This window comes from Hyla sarda, chromosome 3 (assembly GCF_029499605.1).
Source record: "Hyla sarda isolate aHylSar1 chromosome 3, aHylSar1.hap1, whole genome shotgun sequence".
Lineage (NCBI taxonomy): Eukaryota > Metazoa > Chordata > Amphibia > Anura > Hylidae > Hyla > Hyla sarda.
In genome coordinates, this window is record NC_079191.1 from 33,400,884 (window position 1) to 33,427,026 (window position 26,143).

General features: G+C 44.7%; 1 protein-coding gene across 1 annotated transcript in view; it reads left to right on the top strand.

Moving 5' to 3' along the window:
* Positions 1-9,474: 9,474 nt before the first annotated feature.
* PAQR8 (progestin and adipoQ receptor family member 8) overlaps positions 9,475-26,143 on the top strand; it is a 74,118-nt gene continuing 57,449 nt past the window's right edge. The window contains exon 1 of the mRNA XM_056564031.1: positions 9,475-9,573. The gene's annotated coding sequence lies outside the window, so the exon portion shown is untranslated. The remainder of the gene's footprint in view (positions 9,574-26,143) is intronic.

The following is a 26,143-nucleotide window of genomic DNA, read 5'->3' on the forward strand; positions in this document are numbered from 1 at the left end:
CACTTATATGTAATACATTAAAGGGGTATTCCAGGAAAAAAATGTTTTTATATATATATATATATATATATCAACTGGCTCCAGAAAGTTAAACAGATTTGTAAATTACTTCTATTAAAAAATCTTAATCCTTTCAGTACTTATGAGCTTCTGAAGTTAAGTTCTTTTCTGTCTAAGTCCTTTCTGATGACACCTGTCTCGGGAAACGCCCAGTTTAGAAGCAGATCCCCATAGCACACCTCTTCTAAACTGGGCGTTTCCCGAGACAGGTGTCATCAGAGAGGACTTAGACAGAAAAGAACAACCTTAACTTCAGAAGCTCATAAGTACTGAAAGAATTAAGATTTTTTAATAGAAGTAATTTACAAATCTGTTTAACTTTCTGGAGCCAGTTGATATATATATATATAAAAAAAAATTTTTTCCTGGAATACCCCTTTAAGTGATTCATGTGTTATCTTTTTCTATCTCTTTCAGCAAATGGGAAGTTGAAAGAAACATTTCCATAGTAACGTCATAGAGTCCTCAGTTATACGTAAAGAAAGTCCAAGGAAAGAAGTGTATTAAGATGTTGTCCGCAAGGAAACCTGGACTTGAAGGATATCTGTCATATCACAGAAAAAAATGGCTATATACGTTCCTCACTAGGTAATGCAGATGTGTCTAGCTTCTGTATTTCGCTCACAAATACATCTGTTCTGCTGCTCACTCATTCTGACATCCACTGCTCAGGAAGGGTGTGTCCGAGATGAGCACTGAGCTCGCCCTCACTCACCATGCATTCACTTCCTCCCTGAGTCTGCTGTGCTGAGTCTCTTTATCCAATCACTGCAGGCTGCTCTGTTACCCCCTCCCCTCTATTTTAATGCTGCAGTTTGATAGGACAGGAGTGAGCACAGAGGAGTGCTAGTCTCTCTACTCTACAGCTAATATCTATTCCTATACATCCATGAGCACTTCCCTCTCTACTGCTAATACATCACTCTATACACCCATGAGCAATGAGCACCTTCCTCTTTCTACTAATACCTCTCCCTATAAACCTATGAGCACTTCCCTCTCTACTGCTAATAGCTCTCCCTATACACCCATAAGTACTTTCCTTTCTACTGCTAATACATCACTCTATACACCCATGAGCACCTTCCACTTTCTACTGCTAATATCTCTTCCTATACACCCATGAGCACTTCCCTCTACTGATAATACCTCTTCATATACACCCCTGAGCACTTCCCTCTCTACTGCTAATACTTCTCCCTATACACCCATGAGCACTTCCCTTTCTACTGCTAATACCTCTCCCTATACACCCATGAGCACTTCCCTTTCTACTGCTAATACATCACATTATACACCCATGAGCACCTTCCTCTTTCTACTGCTAATACCTCTTCCTATACACCCATGAGCACCTCTCTCTACTTCTAATACCTGTCCCTATACACCCTTGAGCACTTCCCTCTCTACTGCTAAAACCTGTCCCTATACACCCCCAAGCACTTCTCTCTCTACTGTTAATACTTCTCCCTATACACCCATGAGTACTTCCCTCTCTAATGATAATACCTCTCCCTATACACCCATGAGCACTTCCCTCTCTACTACTAATACCTCTCAGTATACATAAAGCATTCTGCTAGCATTTCCTTCTGTTCTATGGCATTGTAGGCCAACCTTTAAGTCTTCTAAATCCCTTTCCTCAGATACTGAGGTCAGGACTGTATCACATATTCTATATTCTGCTCTTGGGTTTTTATAGTTGGGGGAGTTGTATATTATGTTACATTGTATTTGTTAGTGATAGGATACAGTTCCTGAGCTTTATATTGTGTCACGCTGTATTTGTTAGCATTAGGATGCAGTTGGGAAGTTGTATATTGTGTTACATTGTATTGTTAGTGATGGGAAACAGTTTGAGGGTTGTATATTGTATTCCATTGTATTTGTATGTGATAGGACACATGTCGGGAGTTGTTTATTATGTAACATTGTATTTGTTAGTGATGGGATACAGGTTGGAAGTTTGTATATTGTGTTACACTGTATTTGTACAACACCCTACTCTGTACGGACAAGAAGCATTCACCCAGAAACAGCTGTTTGCAGATGGGGATTGTTTCCTTCTGGAGAAATCTCTGGCTTGGCATGCATTCCCAGTCAGTTTCCAAGACGCTTATTTGGGGGTGAAAAAGTGATGTGAGAACTGCTTCACATATCCTTTCTTCCCATTGTATTTGCTACTGATGGGATACAGTTCAGGGGTTGTATATTGTGTTACATTGTTTTTGTTAGTAATGGGAGACAGTTTGGGAGTTTTAAATTGTGTTACATTGTATTTGTAAGGGCCCGTTCACACGGAGTAATCCAAGAGGAATTTATTCGAGTAATTCCTCTTGAATTCTCCTCTCCAAATTAATGCCCATCTCCTCTGCCCACTGACTTTAATGTTATTTCCGCTGTCCTGTTCACACTGCGGAAAATCTGCTAGTGGAATTCCGACGCTGAATTCCGTTCTGCTTGAAGAAAGAACATGTTCATTCTTCATGCGGAATCCGCTAGCAGAAATCAATTGAAGTCAATGGTAAAAAAAGATTCCGCCCGACATTGTTTTCACGCAGAATTTGCGGGCAATTTGCCGTGAATTTCCCGCGAATTTCGTGCAAAAAATATATATTTTTTCCGCCCGTAAATTTTTCAGCGTGAATTACTCTTCATTTACTCCGTGTGAACGCACCCTTAGTAATGTAGTTCAGAAGTTTTGTGTTACATTATGTCTAGAATTGATGTGATATAGTTGTGGGGGTTGCTTTTTTTCATAGTGATGTTAAACTGTTGGCTAGTGTCATATTGTGTTACTTTGTATGCGTTAGGCTGCGTTCACACGGCCGTCTAGACCCGTCCCATTCTTCTCCCGTCAAAAATAAAAAGGACTTTGAAAAAAAACCGGACAATAACGGATGCAAACAGATGTTATCCATTTGTATCCATTATTTTTCAGTTAAAAAAAGCAAAAAAAAATTTCTTTTGTTCTGAGCATGCTCAGAAGTAAAATCAGGTCAAAAACGGATTGAAAAAATGGATGCAAATGGATGACATTAACCCCTTAAAGGGGTATTCCAGGATTTTTTTTTATTTGACTGTGCTACAAGGGCTGTAAAGTTAGTGTATATAGTGTCTGTACCCGTGTGTGACGGTTTTCTCACAATTCTTATGTGATTTTCACCACAATATTTATTTTTAACAGCATACAAAATGACTGTTGTCTCGGATTTTTCCCAGCTTGCAATGCAACCGAGACCTGACATCACTAGTCAGCTGATGACAGGGAGCCTGTCTGCTTCAATGGGTGGAGAGAGCAATCTGCAAGTAATGCAACAGCTGGAGGCACTCTGATTGAAAACCACAGGTCTGCAGCTCATTTATGTTTTAATGGGGTGGGGTGGCTGATGTGTGTGAGGGAGGAAAATTGCATTGTGGGATTTGTAGGCAAACAAGAAAACTGAAAACAGGAAATACAAGTTCACAGAAAGCTAGCCACAGTGTTCTGGTAATCTCACAACATAGACATTTAGTCCCAAGACAAGCGCAGATCCTTCCTAAGCATGTCCATTACTGTCTGTCAGGTACATACTAAAATCACCTTATGGTGGAGAACCCCATAACGACGCAGGACGTAAATGTACGTCCTGGTGAGGTGGTACTTAACACACCAGGATGTACATTTATGTCCTAAGCATAACCACGAGCATTGGAGCGATGCCCGAATCATGTGCGGCAGGTCCCGGCAGTTGATCGCAGCCAGGGACTCGCCCGTAATGGTGGACACCCGCGATCCCGCGGATGTCCGCCATTAACCCCTCAGATGCCGTGATCACTAAAATGGATGATTGAATCGCCCGCAGCGCTGCCGCGGTGATCCGATCATCCAGCACAGCAGACGGAGGTCCCCTCACCTGCCTCCGCTGCCTTCCGCTCTTCTGCTCTAATCTGCCTTCCCACAGACCAGAGCAGAAGATGACCAATAATGCTGATCAGTGCTGTGTCCTATACATAGCACTGAACAGCATTAGCAATCGAATGATTGCTATAAATAGTCCCCTATGGGGACTTTAAGAGTGTAAAAATAAAAGTAAAAAAAAGTAAAAAAATAAAGTAAAAAAAATTTGAAAAACCTTCCCCCAATAAAAACATAAATTGTCCCATTTTCCCTATTTCACCCCCAAAAAGTGTTACAAAAATATTTTATATACATATTTGGTATCGACGCGTGCGTAAATATCTGAAATATTAAAATAAAATGTTAATGATACCGTACAGTGAACGGCGTGAACGTAAAAATAAAAAAAAGTCCAAAATGGATGCTTTTTTGTAACATTTTATTCCAAAATTTTTTTATAAAAAATGGATTAAAAGTTATATATAAACAAATATGGTATTAATAAATGAGCCCTCATACCGCCACTTATACTTAAAAATGAAAAAGTTATAGGTCTTAAAAATGGGGGATTTTCAACGTACTAATTTGGTTAAAAAGTTAGCGATTTTTTTTAAGCGCAACAGTAATAGAAAAGTATATTATCATGGGTATCATTTTAATCGTATTGATCCAAAGACTAAAGAACACATGTCATTGTTACCATAATATGTACCGTGTGAAAACAAAACCTTCCAAAATTAGCAAAATTGCATTTTTCTTTTTAATTTCCCCACACAAATAGTATTTTTTTGGTTGCGCCATACATTTTATGGTAAAGTGAGTAGCGGTATTACAACGGACAACTGGTCACGCAAAAAACAAGCCCTCATATTAGTCTGTGGATGAAAATATAAAAGAGTTATGATTTTTTGAAGGCGAGGAGGAAAAAACGAAAACGTAAAAATTTTATTGTCTGCGTCCCTAAGGCCCAAATGGGCTGCATCCTTAAGGGGTTAAAGGTTCATCCGTTTTCCATAGACTTCAATGTTAAATTTACTGTATCCGTTTTTTCTTCCATTTTTTTTTCTGACGGAAGAAAAAATACAGCATGTGCCGTTTTTTCTGCCGTCAAAAAAAACGGAAATGAGTGCAGACGGGTACAAACGGATGTAAACGGATTGTAAAAAATGGCGTGAATGGGATTTAAAAAACAAAAACGTTTTTAACCAGTTTACAGCACGCAAGAACGGAACCGAAACGGGGATAAAAAAAAAACGGGGACAGACGGCAGTGTGAACGCACCCTTAGTGACATCCTACAGTTGGAGACTTGTGTTACATTGTATCATGTAGTCAGTGTCACAATTAGAGATGAGCGAACTTACAGTAAATTCGATTCGTCACGAACTTCTCGGCTCGGCGGTTGCTGACTTTTCCTGCATAAATTAGTTCAGCTTTCCGGTGCTCCGGTGGGCTGGAAAAGGTGGATACAGTCCTAGGAAAGAGTCTCCTAGGACTGTATCCAACTTTTCCAGCCCACTGGAGCACCGGAAAGCTGAACTAATTTATGCAGGAAAAGTCATCAACTGCCGAGCCGAGAAGTTCGTGACGAATCGAATTTACTGTAAGTTCGCTCATCTCTAGTCACAATGCATCTGGTTGTAAAGGGATGACATTTTGTACAGTGCGCCATTGTATCAAGTAGTGTTGTTATGCTCTGAGAAAGTTGTGTATTGTAATACACTGTATCTTAGTGTTTCCCAACCAAGGTTCCTTCAGCTATTGCAAAACTACAACTCCCAGCATGCCCGGACAGCCAAAGGCTGTCCGGGCATGCTGGAAGTTGTAGTTTTGCAGCAGCTGGAGGCACCCTGGTTGGACAACACTGCTATATCTGGTTGTATTGTGGTAGTTGTTGTTTACACGTAGCAGTGCTGTAATAGTGTGAGGAAGCTGTGGATTATATTGTCACAACGTGTTACACTGTATTCGGCTGTGATGTGATGAATTGTGGTAATTGTGCACTGTACATGACAGTGTTGTGATGGTGTGAGAAAATTAAGGATTGTGTTACGTTGTATCTAGTTGTGATGTGATGTGTGGTGATAGCTGTGCACTGTACATAGCAGTGTTGCGATGGTGTGAGGAGGTTGTAGATTGTGTTACGTTGTATCTGGCTGCGTTGTGATGTGCTGTGTTAGTTGTGCACTATATGTAGCAGTGTTGCGATGGTGTGAGGAGGTTGTAGATTGTGTTATGTTGTATCTGTCTGCGTTGTGATGTGCTGTGTTAGTTGTGCACTATACGTAGCAGTGTTGCGATGGTGTGAGGAGGTTGTAGATTGTGTTACGTTGCATCTGGCTGCGTTGTGATGTGCTGTGTTAGTTGTGCACTATATGTAGCAGTGTTGCGATGGTGTGAGGAGGTTGTAGATTGTGTTATGTTGTATCTGTCTGCGTTGTGATGTGCTGTGTTAGTTGTGCACTATACGTAGCAGTGTTGCGATGGTGTGAGGAGGTTGTAGATTGTGTTATGTTGTATCTGTCTGCGTTGTGATGTGCTGTGTTAGTTGTGCACTATACGTAGCAGTGTTGCGATGGTGTGAGGAGGTTGTAGATTGTGTTATGTTGTATCTGTCTGCGTTGTGATGTGCTGTGTTAGTTGTGCACTATACGTAGCAGTGTTGCGATGGTGTGAGGAGGTTGTAGATTGTGTTATGTTGTATCTGTCTGCGTTGTGATGTGCTGTGTTAGTTGTGCACTATACGTAGCAGTGTTGCGATGGTGTGAGGAGGTTGTAGATTGTGTTATGTTGTATCTGGCTGCGTTGTGATGTGCTGTGTTAGTTGTGCACTATACGTAGCAGTGTTGTGATGGTGTAAGGAAGGTGTGGATTGTGTTACACTATATCCAGCTGTGACGTTATTCACTGTGGTAGTTGTGCGCTATACATAGCGGTGTTGCGATGATGTGAGGTTGTTGTGGATCGTGTGACATTGTATCTGGCTGTGATATGATGCGCTGTGGTAGTTGTGCGCTACACGTAGCAGTGTTGTGATGCTGTAAGTAAGCTATGGATTGTGTTACACTGTATTCGGCTGTGATGTTATGCACCATGGTAGTTGTGCACCATACATAGCAGTGGTGTGATGGTGTGAGGAAGTTGTGGATTATGTTACACGGTATCCAGCTGTGGTGTAATTCACCGTGGTTGTTGTGCATTAAAGGGTACCTCTCATCAAAAAAACTTTTGATATATTATAGATTAATGTATGCAGAATAACTTTACAATTGCATGTTATTAAAAAATATGCTTCTTTCTATTTAATTTTCCACTTTGAAGAAATGACCACTAGGGGTCTCCCTACCAGTCCTGGCAGCAAGCATTTCAGACTCATGCTGGAGTCCTAAACACTACGAGCTGCCAGTCTGCTTTGTTCACAAAGGAGAACACTCAGAGCTGCCAGCCTGCTTTGTACACAGCCTGTTTGGCTGTGAACAAAGCAGGCTGGCAGCTCTGAGTGTTTAGGACTCCAGCATGAGTTAGAAATGCTTGCTGACAGGACTGATCGGGAAAAATACAATAGAAAGAAGCATATTTTTCATTAACATGCTATTGGAAAGTTATTCAACATTCATTAATCTAAAATAGATCAAAAGTTTATTTGATGAGAGGTACCCTTTAAACATAGCAGTGTTGTGATGGTCTAAGGAAGTTGTGGTTTGTGTTACACTATTTCCGGCTCTGCTGTTATTCACTATGGTAGTTGTGCACTATAAATAGCGGTGTTGTGATGGTGTGAGGAAGTTATGGATTGTGATACACCGTATCTGGCTATGATGTTATGCACTGTGGTAGTTGTGCACTATACATAACAGTGTTGTGATGGTGTAAGGAAGATTTAGATTGTGTTACATTTTTTCCGGCTGTGATGAGAGGCCCTGTGGTAGTTGTGCACTATACGTAGCAGTGTTGTGATGGTGTAAGGAAGTTGTGGTTTGTGTTACACTATATCCGTCTGTGCTGTTATGCACTGTGGTAGTTGTGCACTATACGTAGCAGTGTTGTGATGGTGTGAGGAAGTTGTAGATTGTGTTACACTTTCTCCGGCTGTGATGAGAGGCCCTGTGGTAGTTGTGCGTTATATGTAGCAGTGTTATGATGGTGTGAGGAAGTTTTAGATTGTGTTATGCTGTATCGGACTGTGATGTGATCTTTTGTGGTAGTTTTGCTCTATAAATAGCAGTGTTGTGATGGTGTGAGGAAGTAATTTGTGTTACACCGTATCTGGCTATGATGTTATGCACTGTGGTAGTTGTGCACTATACATAGCGGTGTTGTGATGATGTGAGGTTGTTGTGGATTGCATGACAGTGTATCTGGCTGTGATATGATGCACTGTGGTAGTTGTGCACTATATATAACAGTGTTGTGATGGTGTAAGGAAGGTGTGGATTGTGTTACACTGTATCCAGCTGTGACGTTATTCACTGTGGTAGTTGTGCACTATACATAGCGGTGTTGTGATGGTGTGAAGAAGTTATGGATTGTGTTACACCGTATCTGGTTATGATGTTATGCACAGTGGTAGTTGTGCACTATACGTAGCAGTGTTGTGATGGTGTGAGGAAGTTATGGATTGTGATACACCGTATCTGGTTATGATGTTATGCACAGTGGTAGTTGTGCACTATATATAACAGTGTTGTGTTGATGTGAGGAAGTAGTAGATTGTGTTACACTTGTGATGAGAGGCCCTGTGTTAGTTGTGCACTATACATAGCAGTGTTGTGATGGTGTGAGGAAGTTGTGGTATGTGTTACACTATATCCATCTGTGCCGTTATGCACTGTGTTAGTTGTGCACTATACGTAGCAGTGTTGTGATGGTGTGAGGAAGTTGTAGATTGTCTTATGCTATATTGGACTGTGATGTGATCTTTTGTGGTAGTTGTGCACTATATATAACAGTGTTGTGATGTGTGAGGAAGTTGTAGATTGTGTTACACCGTATCTGGCTATGATGTTATGCACTGTGGTAGCTGTGCACTATACATAACAGCGTTGTGATGTGTGAAGAAGTTGTAGATTGTGTTATGCGGTATCGGACTGTGATGTGATCTTTTGTGGTAGTTTTGCATTATACATAGCGATGTTGTGAGGAAGTTATGGATTGTGTTACACCGTATCTGGCTATGATGTTATGCACTGTGGTAGTTGTGCATTATATATAACAGTGTTGTGATGATGTGAGGAAGTAGTAGATTGTGTTACACTTGTGATGAGAGGCCCTGTGGTAGTTGTGCACTATACGTAGCAGTGTTATGATGGTGTGAGGAAGTTGTGGACTGTTTGTGTATCTCAGCGTTTCCAAACCAGGGTGCCTCCAGCTGTTGCGAAACTACAACTCCCAGCATGCCCGGACAGCCGAAGGCTGTCCGGGCATGCTGGAAGTTGTAGTTTCGCAACAGCTGGGGGCACCCTGGTTGGGAAGCACTGCTGTATCTCTGTTGCCTCCTCCCGTCTGCTCCTCCTCTCTCACTTCTCATATACACACCCTGTTTGTGATCTCCTTCTGGCTGAACGTTCTGGGCTGCTCAGCCCCATCTGACATCCCTGGGAGGCTCAGCCCGAATCGTGACAGTGCTGTGGGAAGGTATTGTACCCCTGTCCCCCCACTCCCTCTATCTGATCCCCACTATATTATTATTCTCCTCCTTTTCCTCTATATACTTCTCTTACATCTGACCAAGGCAGCATCTGCTCCAAGACACTTGTTGTGTTCATCTCACTCCGCTATTGTATGCTTGTTACAGTGTGTGCTTGCTGCTGCAGAACATCTTTGCTTTATCATTGATTTGATGATCCCCCTCATACGGTTCAAGCCCATAATTCATCTCAAGATGTTCTGGATCAGCTGTGGTTCATCCATTCCCATGAGACTTATAATAATGTTTTTACATACTTTATTACACTTCTGTGTTGTTTTTTGGGGCAGTTTCACACTGAAAATAGAATTTTTTTTTTGTTTTGGTTTTATTAATTTTTTTCAAAGAAATCTGCATAGCTATCCTACTCAGAAACAGGGGTTCTTGTCAGTTATAATTTTTATATATATAAATATATATATATATATATATTATTTTTTTTTATTTTTTTTTATTATAATAATTATTTCTTTTTCTTTTGATTTTTTTTTATTTATTTATTATTATTTTTTTTTTAGTCCAACCATTCATTACACTATTTTATAGAATAGGAGCCAAGAAAATAAGTTTTGATGGTCCTGATAGGGGGCTGGACATTTTTAAAAGGGTAATCCAGCAGAAAATGAAATAAAAATAAATGTTTAGATCAAATGTGCCAGAAAGTTATACAGATTTGTAAATGACTTCTATATAAACATCTCAATCCTTCCAGTATGTATCAGCTGCTGTTTGCTCCAGAGGAAGTTGTGTAGTTCTTACCTGTCTGACCACAGTGCTCTCTGCTGCCACCTCTGTCTGTGTCAGGAACTGTCCAGAGCAGGAGAGGTTTGCTATGGGGATTTGCTCCTACTCTGGACAGTTCCAGATACGGACAGAGGTGTCAGCAGAGAGCACTGTGGTCAGACAGGTAAGAACTACACAGCTTCCTCTGGAGCATATAGCAGCTGATAAGTACTTGGAAGGATTAAGATTTTAAAATAGAAGAAGATTACAAATCTGTTTAACTTTCTGCATTAAAATATTTATTTTTGTAAGAATTTTTGCAATTACAAGTAATTTAAATGTAAACATTTAGGGTGCATTCACACGTGTGTATTTTTGCTGCAGATTTTGCTGCCCATTGACTTCAATGGGCAGCAAAATCTGTTGAAGGAAATCTGCAGCAGATCAATAGCAAAAATACGCACATGTGAACATACCCTTAAAATGACTTCTTTTAAAGTCAGGTTTTCAAAAAAAATATATATACCGTATTTTTCGTCCTATAGGACGCACCGGCGTATAAGACGCACCTAATTTTTAGGGGCAAAATCTAAAAAAATAAAGATTTTGAACCCAATAGGGGTCTTCAGCCTGCGGTCCTCCAGATGTTGCAAAACTACAACTCCCAGCATGCCCGGACAGCCGTTGGCTGTCCGGGCATGCTGGGAGTTGTAGTTTTGCAACATCTGGAGGTCCGCAGATTGAAAACCACTGCAGGAGGAGGTAATACTCACGTGTCCCCGCCGCTCCGGACCCGTCACCGCTGCCCTGGATGTCGCTCCATCGCTGTCGCCGTGTCCCCGTCGCTCCGGAACGTCTCTGCTGCCGGCCGGGTATCCTCGCTCTCCGTCGCCGCCATCACGTCGTTACGCACGCCGACGCACGTACGCGACGACGTGATGAAGAGGAAGGAGAGCGCCGGCCATACAGGGGATCCCTGAACGGAGAAGACACCGAGGAGGCAGGTAAGGTCCCTCCCGGTGTCCTGTAAGCACTAACCCGGCTATTCAGTCGGGCTGTTCGGGACCGCCGCGGTGAAATCGCGGCGGTCCCGAACAGCCCGACTGAACAGCCGGGTTAGTGTTACTTTCCCTTCAGACGCGGCGGTCAGCTTTGATCGCCGCGTCTGAAGGGTTAATACAGGGCATCACCGCGATCGGTGATGTCCTGTATTAGCCGCGGGTCCCGGCCGTTGATAGCCGCAGGGACCGCCGCGATAGGGGTGTATTCTCCGTATAAGACACACCAACTTTTTTCCCCCCAGTTTTGGGGAAGAAAAAGTGCGTCTTATACGGCGAAAAATACGGTAATACAGAGTATAGTAAAACAGTAAGAAACAGAGAAACTGGTCATCTCTAACTTAGAGAAGACAATTCTGTATAACTTTCTGACACCAGTGGATTAGAATTTTTTTTCCTCTAGAGTACCCCTTTATAGACCCTAAACCCTACTGAACCAGTATATTTCATATGGGAGAGACTGGGTCCCTGGTGACCCCATTCGTCCACTCTTACTGCAGATTAGACATAAAGTGGAGTCCAGATGTCTTATACTCCAATAATCGTAGCACCCACAACTAAAGTCTTCTCTTTCTCCGAGTGTGTCCAGACAGCCAAAGGCTTTAAAAAATCTTTCAGTGACATAAGTATTCAGACCCCTTACTCAGGACTTAGTTGAAGCCCCTTTGGCAGTGATTGCAGTCTCCAGTCTTGTTAGGGATGAGGCCACAAGGTTCACACACCTGGATTTGGGGATTTTCTTCCATTCTTCTCTGCAGATCTTCTCAGCTCTGTCAGGTTGGATGGAGACGATTGGTGGAATCCATTTTCAGGTCTCTCTAGAGATGTTCCATTGGGTTTGGGCTCTGGCTGGGCCACTCAAGGACATTCACAGAGTTGTCCATAAGCCGCTCCTGTGTTGTCCTGGCTGTATGCTTAGGGTCATTGGGGGAGATTTATCAAAACCTGTCCAGAGGAAAAGTTGCCAAGTTACCCATAGCAACCAATCAGATCGCTTAAATTTTTAACACGGCCTCTGAAAAATGAAAGAAGCGATCTGATTGGTTGCTATGGGCAACTGGGCAACTTTTCCTCTGGATAGGTTTTGATAAATCTCCCCCATTGTCTTGTTGGAAAGTGAAGCTTCGGCCCAGTCTGAGGTCCAGAGCACTCTAGGTCAGGTTTTCAATAAGAATTCCTCTGTACTTTACCCCATTCAGCTTTCTCTCAACCCGGACCAGTCTGCCTGTCACAGCTGCTAAAAAACACCCCCACAGTATGATGCTGCCTCCACCATGATCACTGTAGGGATGGTATTGGGCAGGTGATGGGCAGTGCCTGGTTTCCTCTAGACATGATGCTGCCCCCACCATGATCACTGTAGGGATGGTATTGGGCAGGTGATGGGCAGTGCCTGGTTTCCTCCAGACATGATGCTGCCCCCACCATGATCACTGTAGGGATGTATTGGGCAGGTGATGGGCAGTGCCTGGTTTCCTCCAGACATGATGCTGCCCCCACCATGATCACTGTAGGGATGGTATTGGGCAGGTGATGGGCAGTGCCTGGTTTCCTCCAAACATGATGCTGCCCCCACCATGATCACTGTAGGGATGGTATTGGGCAGGTGATGGGCAGTGCCTGGTTTCCTCTAGACATGATGCTGCCCCCACCATGATCATTGTAGGGATGGTATTGGGCAGGTGATGGGCAGTGCCTGGTTTCCTCCAGACATGATGCTGCCCCGACCATGATCACTGTAGGGATGGTATTGGGCAGGTGATGGGCAGTGCCTGGTTTCCTCCAGACATAATGTTGCCCCCACCATGATCATTGTAGGGATGGTATTGGGCAGGTGATGGGCAGTGCCTGGTTTCCTCCAGACATGATGCTGCCCCCACCATGATCACTGTAGGGATGGTATTGGGCAGGATGTGGGCAGTGCCTGGTTTCCTCCAGACATGATGCTGCCCCCACCATGATCACTGTAGGGATGGTATTGGGCAGGTGATGGGCAGTGCTTGGTTTCCTCCAGACATGATGCTGCCCCCACCATGATCACTGTATGGATGGTATTGGGCAGGATGTGGGCAGTGCCTGGTTTCCTCCAGACATGATGCTGCCCCCACCATACTTCACTGTAGGGATGGTATTGGGCAGGTGATGGGCAGTGCCTGGTTTCCTCCAGACATGATGCTGCCCCCACCATACTTCACTGTAGGGATGGTATTGGGCAGGTGATGGGCAGTGCCTGGTTTCCTCCAGACATGATACTGCCCCCACCATGCTTGACTGTAGGGATGGTATTGGGCAGGTGATGGGCACTGCCTGGTTTCCTCTAGACATGATGCTGCCCCCACCATGATCACTGTAGGGATGGTATTGGTCATATGATGGGCAGTGCCTGGTTTCTTCCAGACATGATGCTGCCCCCACCATGATCACTGTAGGGATGGTATTGGGCAGGTGATGGACAGTGCCTGGTTTCCTCCAGATATGATGCTGCCCCCACCATGATTACTGTAGGGATGGTATTGGGCAGGTGATGGGCAGTGCCTGGTTTCCTCCAGACATGATGCTGCCCCCACCATGATCACTGCAGGGATGGTATTTGGCAGGTGATGGGCAGTGCCTGGTTTCCTCCAGACATGATGCTGCCTTCACCATGATCACTGTAGGGATGGTATTGGGCAGGTGATGGGCAGTGCCTGATTTCCCCCAGACATGATGCTGCCCCCACTATTATCACTGTAGGGATCGTATTGGGCAGGTGATGGGCTGTGCCTGGTTTCCCCCAGACATGATGCTGCCCCCACCATGATCACTGTAGGGATGATATCAGGGAGGTGATGGGCAGTGCCTGGTTTCCCCCAGACATGATGCTGCCCCCACCATACTTCACTGTAGGGATGGTATTGGGCAGGTGATGGGCAGTGCCTGGTTTCCTCCAGACATGATGCTGCCCCCACCATGATCACTGTAGGGATGTATTGGGCAGGTGATGGACAGTGCCTGGTCTCCTCCAGACATGATGCTGCCCCCACCATGATCACTGTAGGGATGGTATCAGGCAGGTGATGGGCAGTGCCTGGTTTCCCCCAGACATGATGCTGCCCCCACCATACTTCACTGTAGGGATGGTATTGGGCAGGTGATGGGCAGTGCCTGGTTTCCTCCAGACATGATGCTGCCCCCACCATGATCACTGTAGGGATGGTATTGGGCAGGTGATGGACAGTGCCTGGTCTCCTCTAGACCTGATGCTGCCCCCACCATGATCACTGTAGGGATGGTATCAGGCAGGTGATGGGCAGTGCCTGGTTTCCCCCAGACATGATGCTGCCCCCACCATACTTCACTGTAGGGATGGTATTGGGCAGGTGATGGGCAGTGCCTGGTTTCCTCCAGACATGATGCTGCCCCCACCATACTTCACTGTAGGGATGGTATTGGGCAGGTGATGGACAGTGCCTGGTCTCCTCTAGACATGATGCTGCCCCCACCATGATCACTGTAGGGATGGTATCAGGCAGGTGATGAGCAGTGCCTGGTTTCCCCCAGACATGATGCTGCCCCCACCATACTTCACTGTAGGGATGGTATTGGGCAGGTGATGGGCAGTGCCTGGTTTCCTCCAGACATGATGCTGCCCCCACCATGATCATTGTAGGGATGGTATCAGGCAGGTGATGGGCAGTGCCTGGTTTCCCCCCAGACATGATGCTGCCCCCACCATACTTCACTGTAGGGATGGTATTGGGCAGGTGATGGGCAGTGCCTGGTTTCCTCCAGACATGATGCTGCCCCCACCATACTTCACTGTAGGGATGGTATTGGGCAGGTGATGGGCAGTGCCTGGTTTCCTCCAGACATGATGTTGCCTCCACCATGATCACTGTAGGGATGGTATTGGGCAGGTGATGGGCAGTGCCTGGATTACCCCAGACATGATGCTGCCCCCACCATGATCACTGTAGGGATGGTATTGGGCAGGTGATGGGCAGTGCCTGGTTTCCTCCAGACATGATGCTGCCCCCACCATGATCACTGTAGGGATGGTATTGGGGAGGTGATGGACAGTGCCTGGTTTCCTCCAGACATGATGCTGCCCGCACCATGATCACTGTAGGGATGGTATTGGGCAGGTGATGGGCAGTGCCTGGTTTCCCCAGACATGATGCTGCCCCCACCATGATCACTGTAGGGATGGTATTGGGCAGGTGATGGGCAGTGCCTGGTTTCCTCCAGACGTGATGCTGCCTCCACCATGATCACTGTAGGGATGGTATTGGGCAGGTGATGGGCAGTGCCTGGTTTCCTCCAGACATGATTATGTCCCCACCATGATCACTGTAGGGATGGTATTGGACAGGTGATGGGCAGTGCCTGGTTTCCTCCAGACATGATGCTGCCCCCACCATGATCACTGTAGGGATGGTATTGGGCAGGTGATGGGCAGTGCCTGGTTTCCTCCAGACATGATGCTGTCCCCACCATGATCACTGTAGGGATGGTATTGGGCAGGTGATGGGCAGTGCCTGGTTTCCCCCAGACATGATGCTGCCCCCACCATACTGCACTGTAGGGATGGTATTGGGCAGGTGATGGGCAGTTCCTGGTTTCCTCCAGACATGATGCTGCCCCCACCATGATCACTGTAGGGATGGTATTGGGCAGGTGATGGGCAGTGCCTGGTTTCCTCCAGACATGATGCTGTCCCCACCATGATCACTGTAGGGATGGTATTGGGCAGGTGATGGGCAGTGCCTGGTTTCCCCCAGACATGATGCTGCCCCCACCATGATCACTGTAGGGATGGTATTGGGCAGGTGATGGGCAGTGCCTGGTTTCCCCCAGACATGATGCTGCCCCCACCATGATCACTGTAGGGATGGTATTGGGCAGGTGATGGGCAGTACCTGGTTTCCTCCAGACATGATGCTGCCCCCACCATGATCACTGTAGGGATGGTATTTGGCAGGTGATGGGCACTGCCTGGTTTCCCCCAGACATGATGCTGCCACAGACTGCTTCTATGCATTGGCCTGAAGATCTACCATTCAGCCTCCTAATCTCAGCATTAGTAAAGGGACCACATGTAGACTTTTGCTTTATTGGCCCTACCAAGGTAAGAGGTAGAGCAGCTTTTATGGGGCCCCCGGGTGAGATGAGCTTTATCACGGGCCCCATGGATATTTCAGGCCCATGAACTATTAACTATGTTCTAGATATATTCACCTTGATCAGTGTTTCCCAAACAGGTTTGCCTTCAGCCATTACAAAACTACAACTCCCAGCATGCCCGGACAGCCGTTGGCTGTCCGGGCATGCTGGGAGATGTAGTTTTATAACAGCTGGAGGCAAGAATGGTTGGAGATCATTGTTCCTCAATCTGTGGTTCTCTAGATTCTGCCCCCATCCAAGCAATTCTTTTACAGCAATTCTCTCCAAAATAAAAAAAAAATAATAATAAAAATGAATAAAATAAATATTAATTAAAATAGTTCTATTTAGCATTTTCAGAACCACTTATACTGAATGACAGCTGATGGGGGTGAGATTATATATCCCATAGGATCTGTCACCCAGATGTTCTGACTGAATGCCAGACCTGCCTTATTACTCTGGAGTAGTGAGTGTCCCCACCACATATATATAACTAATATATTACTAATACGCTATCTGCAGGCATAATGTTTTCCTAGGAGGTAAAAACAAATTAGCAACCGGAGAAGGAAATTCTCTATATGGATATGTTCACCTTTCAACAACCTTTTACAGATTCCACTTAGATATAATCTACATCACCGAGTACATACATTACATAATCTTATACTGACCTTGAGTTATATCCTGAATTAATACTCCAGAGCTGTACTCACTATTCTGCTGGTGGGGTCACTGTGTACATACATTACATTACATAATCTTATACTGACCTTGAGTTATATCCTGTATTATACTCCAGAGCTGTACTCACTATTCTGCTGGTGGGGCCACTGTGTACATACATTACATAACTTATCCTGTGCTGATCCTGAGTTATATCCTGTATTATACTCCAGAGCTGTACTCACTATTCTGCTGGTGAGGTCACTATGTACATACGTTACATTACTTATCCTGTACTGATCCTGAGTTATATCCTGTATTATACACCAGAGCTGTACTCACTATTCTGCTGGTGAGGTCACTGTGTACATACATTACATTACTTATCCTGTACTGATCCTGAGTTATATCCTGTATTATACTCCAGAGCTGTACTCACTATTCTGCTGGTGAGGTCACTATGTACATACGTTACATTACTTATCCTGTACTGATCCTGAGTTATATCCTGTATTATACACCAGAGCTGTACTCACTATTCTGCTGGTGAGGTCACTGTGTACATACATTACATTACTTATCCTGTACTGATCCTGAGTTATATCCTGTATTATACTCCAGAGCTGTACTCACTATTCTGCTGATGAGGTCACTGCGTACATACATTACATTACATAATCTTATACTGACCTTAGTTAGAATCTGTATTATCCTCTAGAGCTGTACTCACTATTCTGCTGGTGAGGTCACTGTGTACATACATTACATTACTTATCCTGTACTGATCCTGAGTTATATCCTGTATTATACACCAGAGCTGTACTCACTATTCTGCTGATGAGGTCACTGTGTACATACATTACATTACATAATCTTATACTGACCTTAGTTAGAATCTGTATTATACTCTAGAGCTGTACTCACTATTCTGCTGGTGGGGTCACTGTGTACATACATTACATTACTTATCCTGTACTGATCCTGAGTTATATCCTGTATTATACTCTAGAGCTGTACTCACTATTCTGCTGGTGAGGTCACTGTGTACATACATTACATTACTTATCCTGTACTGATCCTGAGTTATATCCTGTATTATACACCAGTGCTTCACTCACTATTCAGCTGATGAGGTCACTGTGTACATACATTACATAATCTTATACTGACCTTAGTTAGAATCTGTATTATACTCTAGAGCTGTACTCACTATTCAGCTGGTAAGGTCACTGTGTACATACATTACATAATCTTATATTAACGCCACCTGTGTGGAAAAACTAGTCGCATGCATCGCCCAGGTGGGATTTTGGCCTATTCTTTACAGTCTTAAAATCTTGAAGGTTCTGTGGGCCTCATCTATGAATCATGATCTTCAGTTCTTTCTATAGATTTTCAGTGGTTCATAAGTCAGGTGATGGGCTATTCTAGCATATTTATTTTCTTTCTTTGAAACCATTTGAGAGTTTCCTTGGCTGTGTGTTTGGGATCATTGTCTTGCTGAAACGTCCGCCCTCGTTTCATATTCATCATCCTGTAGACAGCAGCAGATTTCTGTCAAGAATGTCTTGGCAAATTTGCCCATTCATCCTCAATTATGTGAAGTTTGCCAGAACCATTTGCTGAAAAGCCGCCCCACACCACCTCCAAACTTGGCTGTTGGTGTTTTTAGGGTGATGTGCAGGGCCATTTCTCCTCCAAACATGGTGTGTATTAGGGCACAAAAGAGTTCCATTTTGCTCTGATCTGACCGCACTATATTCTTCCAGTATTTCACTGGCTTTTCCAAAAATTGTGCAGCAAACTTTACACGAACTTCACCATACTTTTTATTCAGCAATGGAGTCTTGTGTGGTGAGCGTGCATACAGAATGTGAACTACTTACTGTTTTCGATGAGACAACACTCTGTGCTAATTCCAGGTCTTTTTGAAGCTCCACTAGTGTCCTTGGCTCTTGGACATCTCTTCTGATTATTCTTCTCTCTCCTCACCTGGTGGAGACAAATTTATGGTGAAATGATTGTCTCTCCACTTCTGTATTGTGGCCCCAACACTGCTCACTGGAACATTCAGAAGCTTAGAAATGCGCCTGTAACCAACGTCATTGTTATGATTTACAACAATTAGGTTGTGAAGGTCTTGAGACAGCTCTTTGCTTTTACCCACCATGAGATGTGCCTTGTGTGACACCTCGACAATGGGACCTTTTTGTAGCCACCAGTTGGGACTGAACCAGCTGATATTCATTTGCACCAACAAGAGGCTGGATTGCTTTTTAATTACTGATAGATTTCAGCTGTTGTCTTGGCTTTCCAGGCCTTTTTGCACCTCCCTTTCTTCATGTGTTCAGTACTTTTTCCTTGTGTCATTTCACATTATTACACATAAATACATTTCTGATCTTATTTGCTTTGGTTTCTTTGCATATATGGAAATATATTTAGTGAGAAAAATGGTGACGTGTTCAGTACTTATTTTACCTGCTGTATACTCCAGAGCTGTACTTACTATTCTGCTGGTGGTCCCTGTGTACATACATTATATTACTTATCCGGTACTGATTTGTGCAGACACTGAACAACCAGGGAATGTTGAAAGAATAAACAGCAAAATTGAAAAGTATCTATAGAGAATTTTTCCATGTTTAAATAGTTTTATGGTAAGATAAGATTCTTTAAGATTATTTTTTTTTCTTTTTTAAAGTAGTATTGGAATATGATATCTATGCACTGACTGTGCTGGGCTATGCAGGAGAGCAAACACTCCTACGCCTCAGAAAATTACTAGAATTCCAGGTCTCGAAGATCAGTTGTTACTACAAATACAATGAATCCAAGACCTCAACACGACACCGATCAGCTGTTCCTAACAAGTCATACAAGGATCATCCTCACCCAGATCTGTAGTGACAAATAGTTACTGAAATACTATACAAATAACTTATTATCTATGATTATCTAGCAGGTGTTTTTTTTTCTTCTTCTGGAGTACCCCTTTAAGATCCACCCCCAGGAAAGCCCACAAACACACCAATAAACCCCCTCTTTGGGTGTCCCCCTTTTAAGCCTATATAAATACTATATAAGAAATTTAAAAAGTTCTATACAGTAAAATTTCACTTTCGGTCTTGCAAAATTCGACAGATCCAGATAATCTACCCCTGTTCGGCAATGAAAGGTTCAGGGTACCTCGGGGACAATTTTTAGCATTACAGCCGAAGGTTTAGCGTGTCCAATCAGTCGTCAGGCTCATCAGGGAAGTAAAACATTAACAAGGAACACATTTGTTCATGGCTTCGGGTAGAAGGCGATTCTGGGAACTGTTATTGAGCAGAACTGTCTGCAGAACAGCGAGTTACGTAGAAAATAGTGATTAAAGGGGCTGTAAACAGCAACATCTTACAATGCAAAGTCTGCCAGCAAGAAAAAAACGAACTGTTTAGGTGCTCTGACCTCATTAAAAAGTTAAAAGGGGTACTGCAGTTTAGGAAAATGTATCCAATATCCATAGTATAGGGGATAAGTGTCTGATCGCATGGGGTCCGACTGCTGAGATCCGCGATCTCCTGTGTGGCACTCCTGTTCTCCTCGAGCACGCAGCTGGGGTCAACACGCACCCTCTATGCATCTCTATAGGAAAGCCAAAGAGCTGTACTCGTGACCACATGACCGCGCGCTACCTGCGGGAGACGCAGTACGCATGCGCACGCGTTCTCGTAGCTTGGTCATGTGATTACAACAATCACGTGACCCGGCTCGTTTACGGGAAGTACGCCGACGGCGTCCCGGATATTAGGATTTCTGGCGGACACCATCTTTGGTTATACTCGGGGACATCATTGGGTACAGCTGAGTCCTGTGGGCGGCAGTAATTTTTAGGACGTTCTGATTGGGGGTGATCAATGTCAGTTCAATTGTGACGAGCTGTAAGTGGCTGGAGTCTGGTATATTAGGCTGGTGAGAAGGTAGGATAGCCACACCCCCTGAGGAAGCCATTCAGTGGTGAAACGATCGTTGGGGTTGGTAGGTAAGGTCTGGCATACTTGTTCCATTTGGTCTCAGGGTTTGGTTTTCACATTCGTTTCTTCGATGCCTTCTTGCTTGCTTTTAGCATTATCCTGATGTGTGATCCTATATAGATACCTGATACCTGATTACCCTTTGACCTTATACTTATGTTTATTCTTACTTCCACGCTGAGTTCCAGCCCTTACCTACCCATCTGTAGTCTTTTTCGGTGCCTTGCTTTTATTATGTATATGTATTGTTGCTTTTAATTGATGATACATTGAATAAAGATTTTGTTAATATTTTTTCTATATGCTGTCTATTTGTGCATAATTTTTCGTTTTGCTTTTGGTGGTGCTTTCTATCATGCACATTACTTACCTCCATGAGGTATAGGTTCTTATGTAGGTGTCTACTCGTGTATCTCTGGCTATCCCATAGAGCTACATGGAGGGGGGGGGGCATGTGCATGGGGAGGCCCAGAGTGCTCTCTACGAGGATTTTGTGTGCTACAGATGGCACACGATTTATTTATTTCTATTGGAGCACCAGAGATGCCCGCGTTCAGCACACAAGCATCTCCAGCTCTCCCATAGAGAATGTATGGAGCATGGGCCATCTGTAGCACACACTCCTCGCAGAGGAGAGGTCCAATAGAGGTCCAGGTGGACTACAAGTTACAGTAAAAACCAACGCGTTTCGAAAGTTGTTATTTTACTAGTTTTTTACTAGTTGGAATATTTTTCCAATTAAAAAAATAATTGGGCTTTGCCACTTCTTCAATCTGCCGGAGGTGATAAGGAGCCTGAAGAAGTTTCTTTTGAAAAATAAGTCTGTATACAGTGGTCCCTCAACATACGATGGTAATCCGTTCCAAATGGACCATCGATTGTTGAAACCATCGTATGTTGAGGGATCCGTGCAATGCTAAGTATAGGACAGTGGTCTACAACCTGCGGACCTCCAGATGTTGCAAAACTACAACACCCAGCATGCCCGGACAGCCAACGGCTGTCCGGGCATGCTGGGAGTTGTAGTTTTGCAACATCTGGAGGTTCGCAGGTCTGGTAATGCAGGTTGTACTCACGTGTCCCCGACCGTCACCGCTCGTCACCGCTGCCCTGGATGTCGCCCTCCATCGCTGTCGCCTTGTCCCCGGGGTGTCCCCGACGCTCCGGCAAGGCCTCTGCCTCCCCGGCATCCTCGCTCTCTGTCACCGCCATCACGTCGCTACGCACGTCGCTCCTATTGGATGACGGGACGGCGTGCGCAGCGACATGATGACGACGATGGAGAGCGCCGACGATGCAGGGGATCCCGAAGAGGACGCGCCGGAGCCCCGGGGACAGGTAAGTAATAGTCAGTGGACCACACGGGGCACCGTAAACGGCTATCCGGTGGCAGCTGAAGCAGTCTGCGCTGCCGGATAGCCGTTTATGCGATGGCCCCGACATACAAAAGCATCGTATGTTGATGCTGCCTCTGAGAGGCCATCGTATGTTGGAATGATCGTATGTCGGGGCCATTGTAGGTCGGGGGGGGGGGGGGGTCACTGTACAAGCCTTTATTTAGCCTCTGATTGGTGCTTCAGATTATGCTGGGACTCCTCGCTCTGAACGACTCCTCGCTCTGCATCGATCCACCCCTGTTGAATATCACAAGTAAATGTTTATGTACAAAATATCTGCAGCATATAACAGCACCAACAACGATAACTATATACATATACATAATAATCATACAGTTACAAAATAATACCACTATACAAGGAGCAGATACCACATGCACCATACTCCAATCTGACGGAAGTTGCAGGGGATCAGATGAGCTTCTTTATACATTTTAACACTGAACAACCCATTTAATGACAGGGACACTTTATATGTTGTATATTTTGGCAAAACATTTACATTTCTAATATATTTTAGTATAAAAATGTTATCTTCTTATTGTTTAAATCATGGCTTATAACAAAAAGACCACTCGGGGTCCCCATACCATCCAGAACATAATCCTGTCCAGCTGCAGCACCATCTTTGTCCCAGCTCAAGCACAGACAGGGACAAAGTCTAGTAAGTGAGGGCAGGACTAGCACTCCTCTGTGCTCACTCCTCTCCTATCAGACTGCAGCATGAAAACAGAGAGGAGGGGTTACAGAGCAGCCTGCAGTGATTGGATGAAGAGACCCAGCACAGCACAGCAAACTCAGGGAGAAAGTAGATGCATGGTGAGTGAGGGCAGGCTCAGTGCTTGTCTCAGACAAGCCCCTTCCTGAGCAGTGGATGTCAGAATGAGTGAGCTGCAGAACAGTGAATAACATATATAAGCATTATGTTTTTTCTGTGTATTGACAGGTACACTTTAAGACTGGTAGTGGTTGCATGCCTTGGGCACCAGGCTGTGGTGTGCTCTTTTGCAGTGTTGGCTCTTACACCCTCTGTAACTACATTAGTCACACCCCCCTATAGGCAGCCCTTGGGACCACAGTAGTGCTGCTGCTATGAGACTCTTAGAGAGAGGAGGTCCAGACTTTGTAGGCCGCGTCTCCTTTACTGTGGGGTGGTGAATGCCTGTGCTAGAACTCAAGAAGAACTGCACTATTAGCAAGCATGAGGATAATAGATTGACCCAAGGGTCACAGGAGCAATATAGAGAGGGCAACAAGCATCGGGCCCTCCTGTCTTGAGAAGTAAACATTTCCACCATTAAAGAGGTACTCTGTCCCCTATACATCTTATCCCCTATCCAAAGGAGAAGGGGATAAGATGTTTGATCGCGGGGGTCCCGCAGCTGTGAACCCCAGCGATCTCCCTGCTATACCTGGTGTTCGTTTAGAGCGTCGAGTAAGCTTCGGAGGTTCGTGACATCATGGCCACGACCGTCACGCCCCCTCCCATAGACTTGCATTGAAAGGGCGTGACCGTGACTTCACGATCGGGGAGTGGGCCGGGACGTCACAAGCCTCCACCCCGCATTGCCAGTCATCCGTCACGAGCCTCCGCCCCGCATCGCCAGTCATCCGTCACGAGCCTCCGCATCGCCAGTCATCCGTCACGAGCCTCCGCCCCGCATCGCCAGTCATTCGCTCCATGAACCGGATGTCTGGGGTGCCGCAGCCGAGATCACGAGGGTCGCCAGCAGCGGGACCCCCGCGGTCAGACATCTTATCCCCTATCCTTTGCATACTGGATAAGATGTCTAGGGGTGGAGTACCCTTTTAATGAAAGGGAAGGGGGGGACCAACTTGAACTTAGCTATGGGCCGTTTCTCTCTTTCACTTACATTGCTTGAAGGGAGTTTTCTTGGGGTCAATAGTGTCACAACCCCTTTTATACAGCAAGTATTCTAGAAGTGAAGGTCCTGATTTTTCTCTTGTTTGAAGCCTCGTAAAATTCTATCCAACCTTTTCGTCTTCATTGCCGGCAAGGATAATAGATGCTTGGTGACAAACACTAATGACTGTCATTACGGCGCCCGTAGGGATTGTCACTTTCTATTACACAGACTCTGAATAGCATCTCATTCTACACGACACTCGGTGATACCCTCCCTTCGAACCTTGCTCTCTCTTTCCCTTTGGGTGTCAGTCTTCACTGCAGTTCTGGAATTCTATTTACGGACCAGGATAAACAAGAGTTTCATCACATTCTGGATGAGCCCAGAAATTCTATCTTTTTTGAGTGAAAACGTGATGCTCTTCAGTGAGCGGCGCGGCATCTGTAACCACTACGCAGCCCATAGGGGCTCCCCAGAAGCTCCTTATGTGAAATGTCAAATGTAAATGGATTCCCTGCTGTGTACACAAGTTACATTGTATGAATTTCATATCAGGCACCAGGAGTGAGATTATACTATGATTCCCGAGCTATTAAATACTATGGGGGAGATTTATCAAAACCTGTGCAGAGGAAAACTTGCCTAGTTGCCCTTAGCAACCAATCAGATCTCTTCTTTCATTTTGCAGAGGCCTTGTTAAAAATGAAAGAAGCGATCTGATTGGTTGCTATGGGCAACTGGGCAACTTTTCCTCTGGACAGGTTTTGATAAATCTCCCCCTATGTGTGAAAATTATGGGGGGGAAAAAAGTAATTTTTGCACTAGAACATCAACAAAACAAAGGGGTTTATTTACTAAGAGTGGAGTGTAGGTTTCTTTGTGGGTTTTGATTTCCGACAGGTATTTTCCCAAGGTGTTTACTAGGGTTTCCCTACATTTTGCACTTTTCCCTATGTTTTGCTTTTTTTTTTACAACTGTTCTGATCTGTCGGGTTTTTCCCAGCTCAAATTCACCACATTTTCAGTGGAAACCTTAGTAAATATGTTGGGATTTTTCAAAACTGTTGGAGGACCCTTTTGTCGGGACCACACCCAATTTCTCCAGTGGCCACGCCCCCTTTTCGGGGGTTTTCTCCTAAAATGGAGGGTTTGGGGGTTTTTCGGTCGCAAATTGTGTCGCATGCAACGTGCGACACAATTTGGGTGCAAAACCTGAGAAAAAAATAGACGGGATCACGTTAGTAAATAAACCCCAATATGTGGTATTGGGGTGTGATGTAGGGCAGATGGAATTACCCTTGTATTCGTGATGCCAGGGCATGGTTTATCCTTGATACCACCCGAAGGTACGGGGGGGCAATAATGACTTCGACGCCAAGTTACGGACAACGGTAGCTTTACTGAGGTTAGACAGGTGGAAAAGTCTATACAGTTCAGCCAGGGCCAAAGGTGGCGACAAGTGACTCAGAGACCTTAAGGGCTTGCTGGGACTTGTAGTAGATGGGGTCAATTTAATGCAGGCCACGTTGACTTGACAAATGATGACTGTGACTGACAATACTGAGACTGTGATTACTTGTAGCTGCAGACTGGACTTGAGGCCTCCTATGACTCTGGACACTCTCTAAGACTAATACAAAAC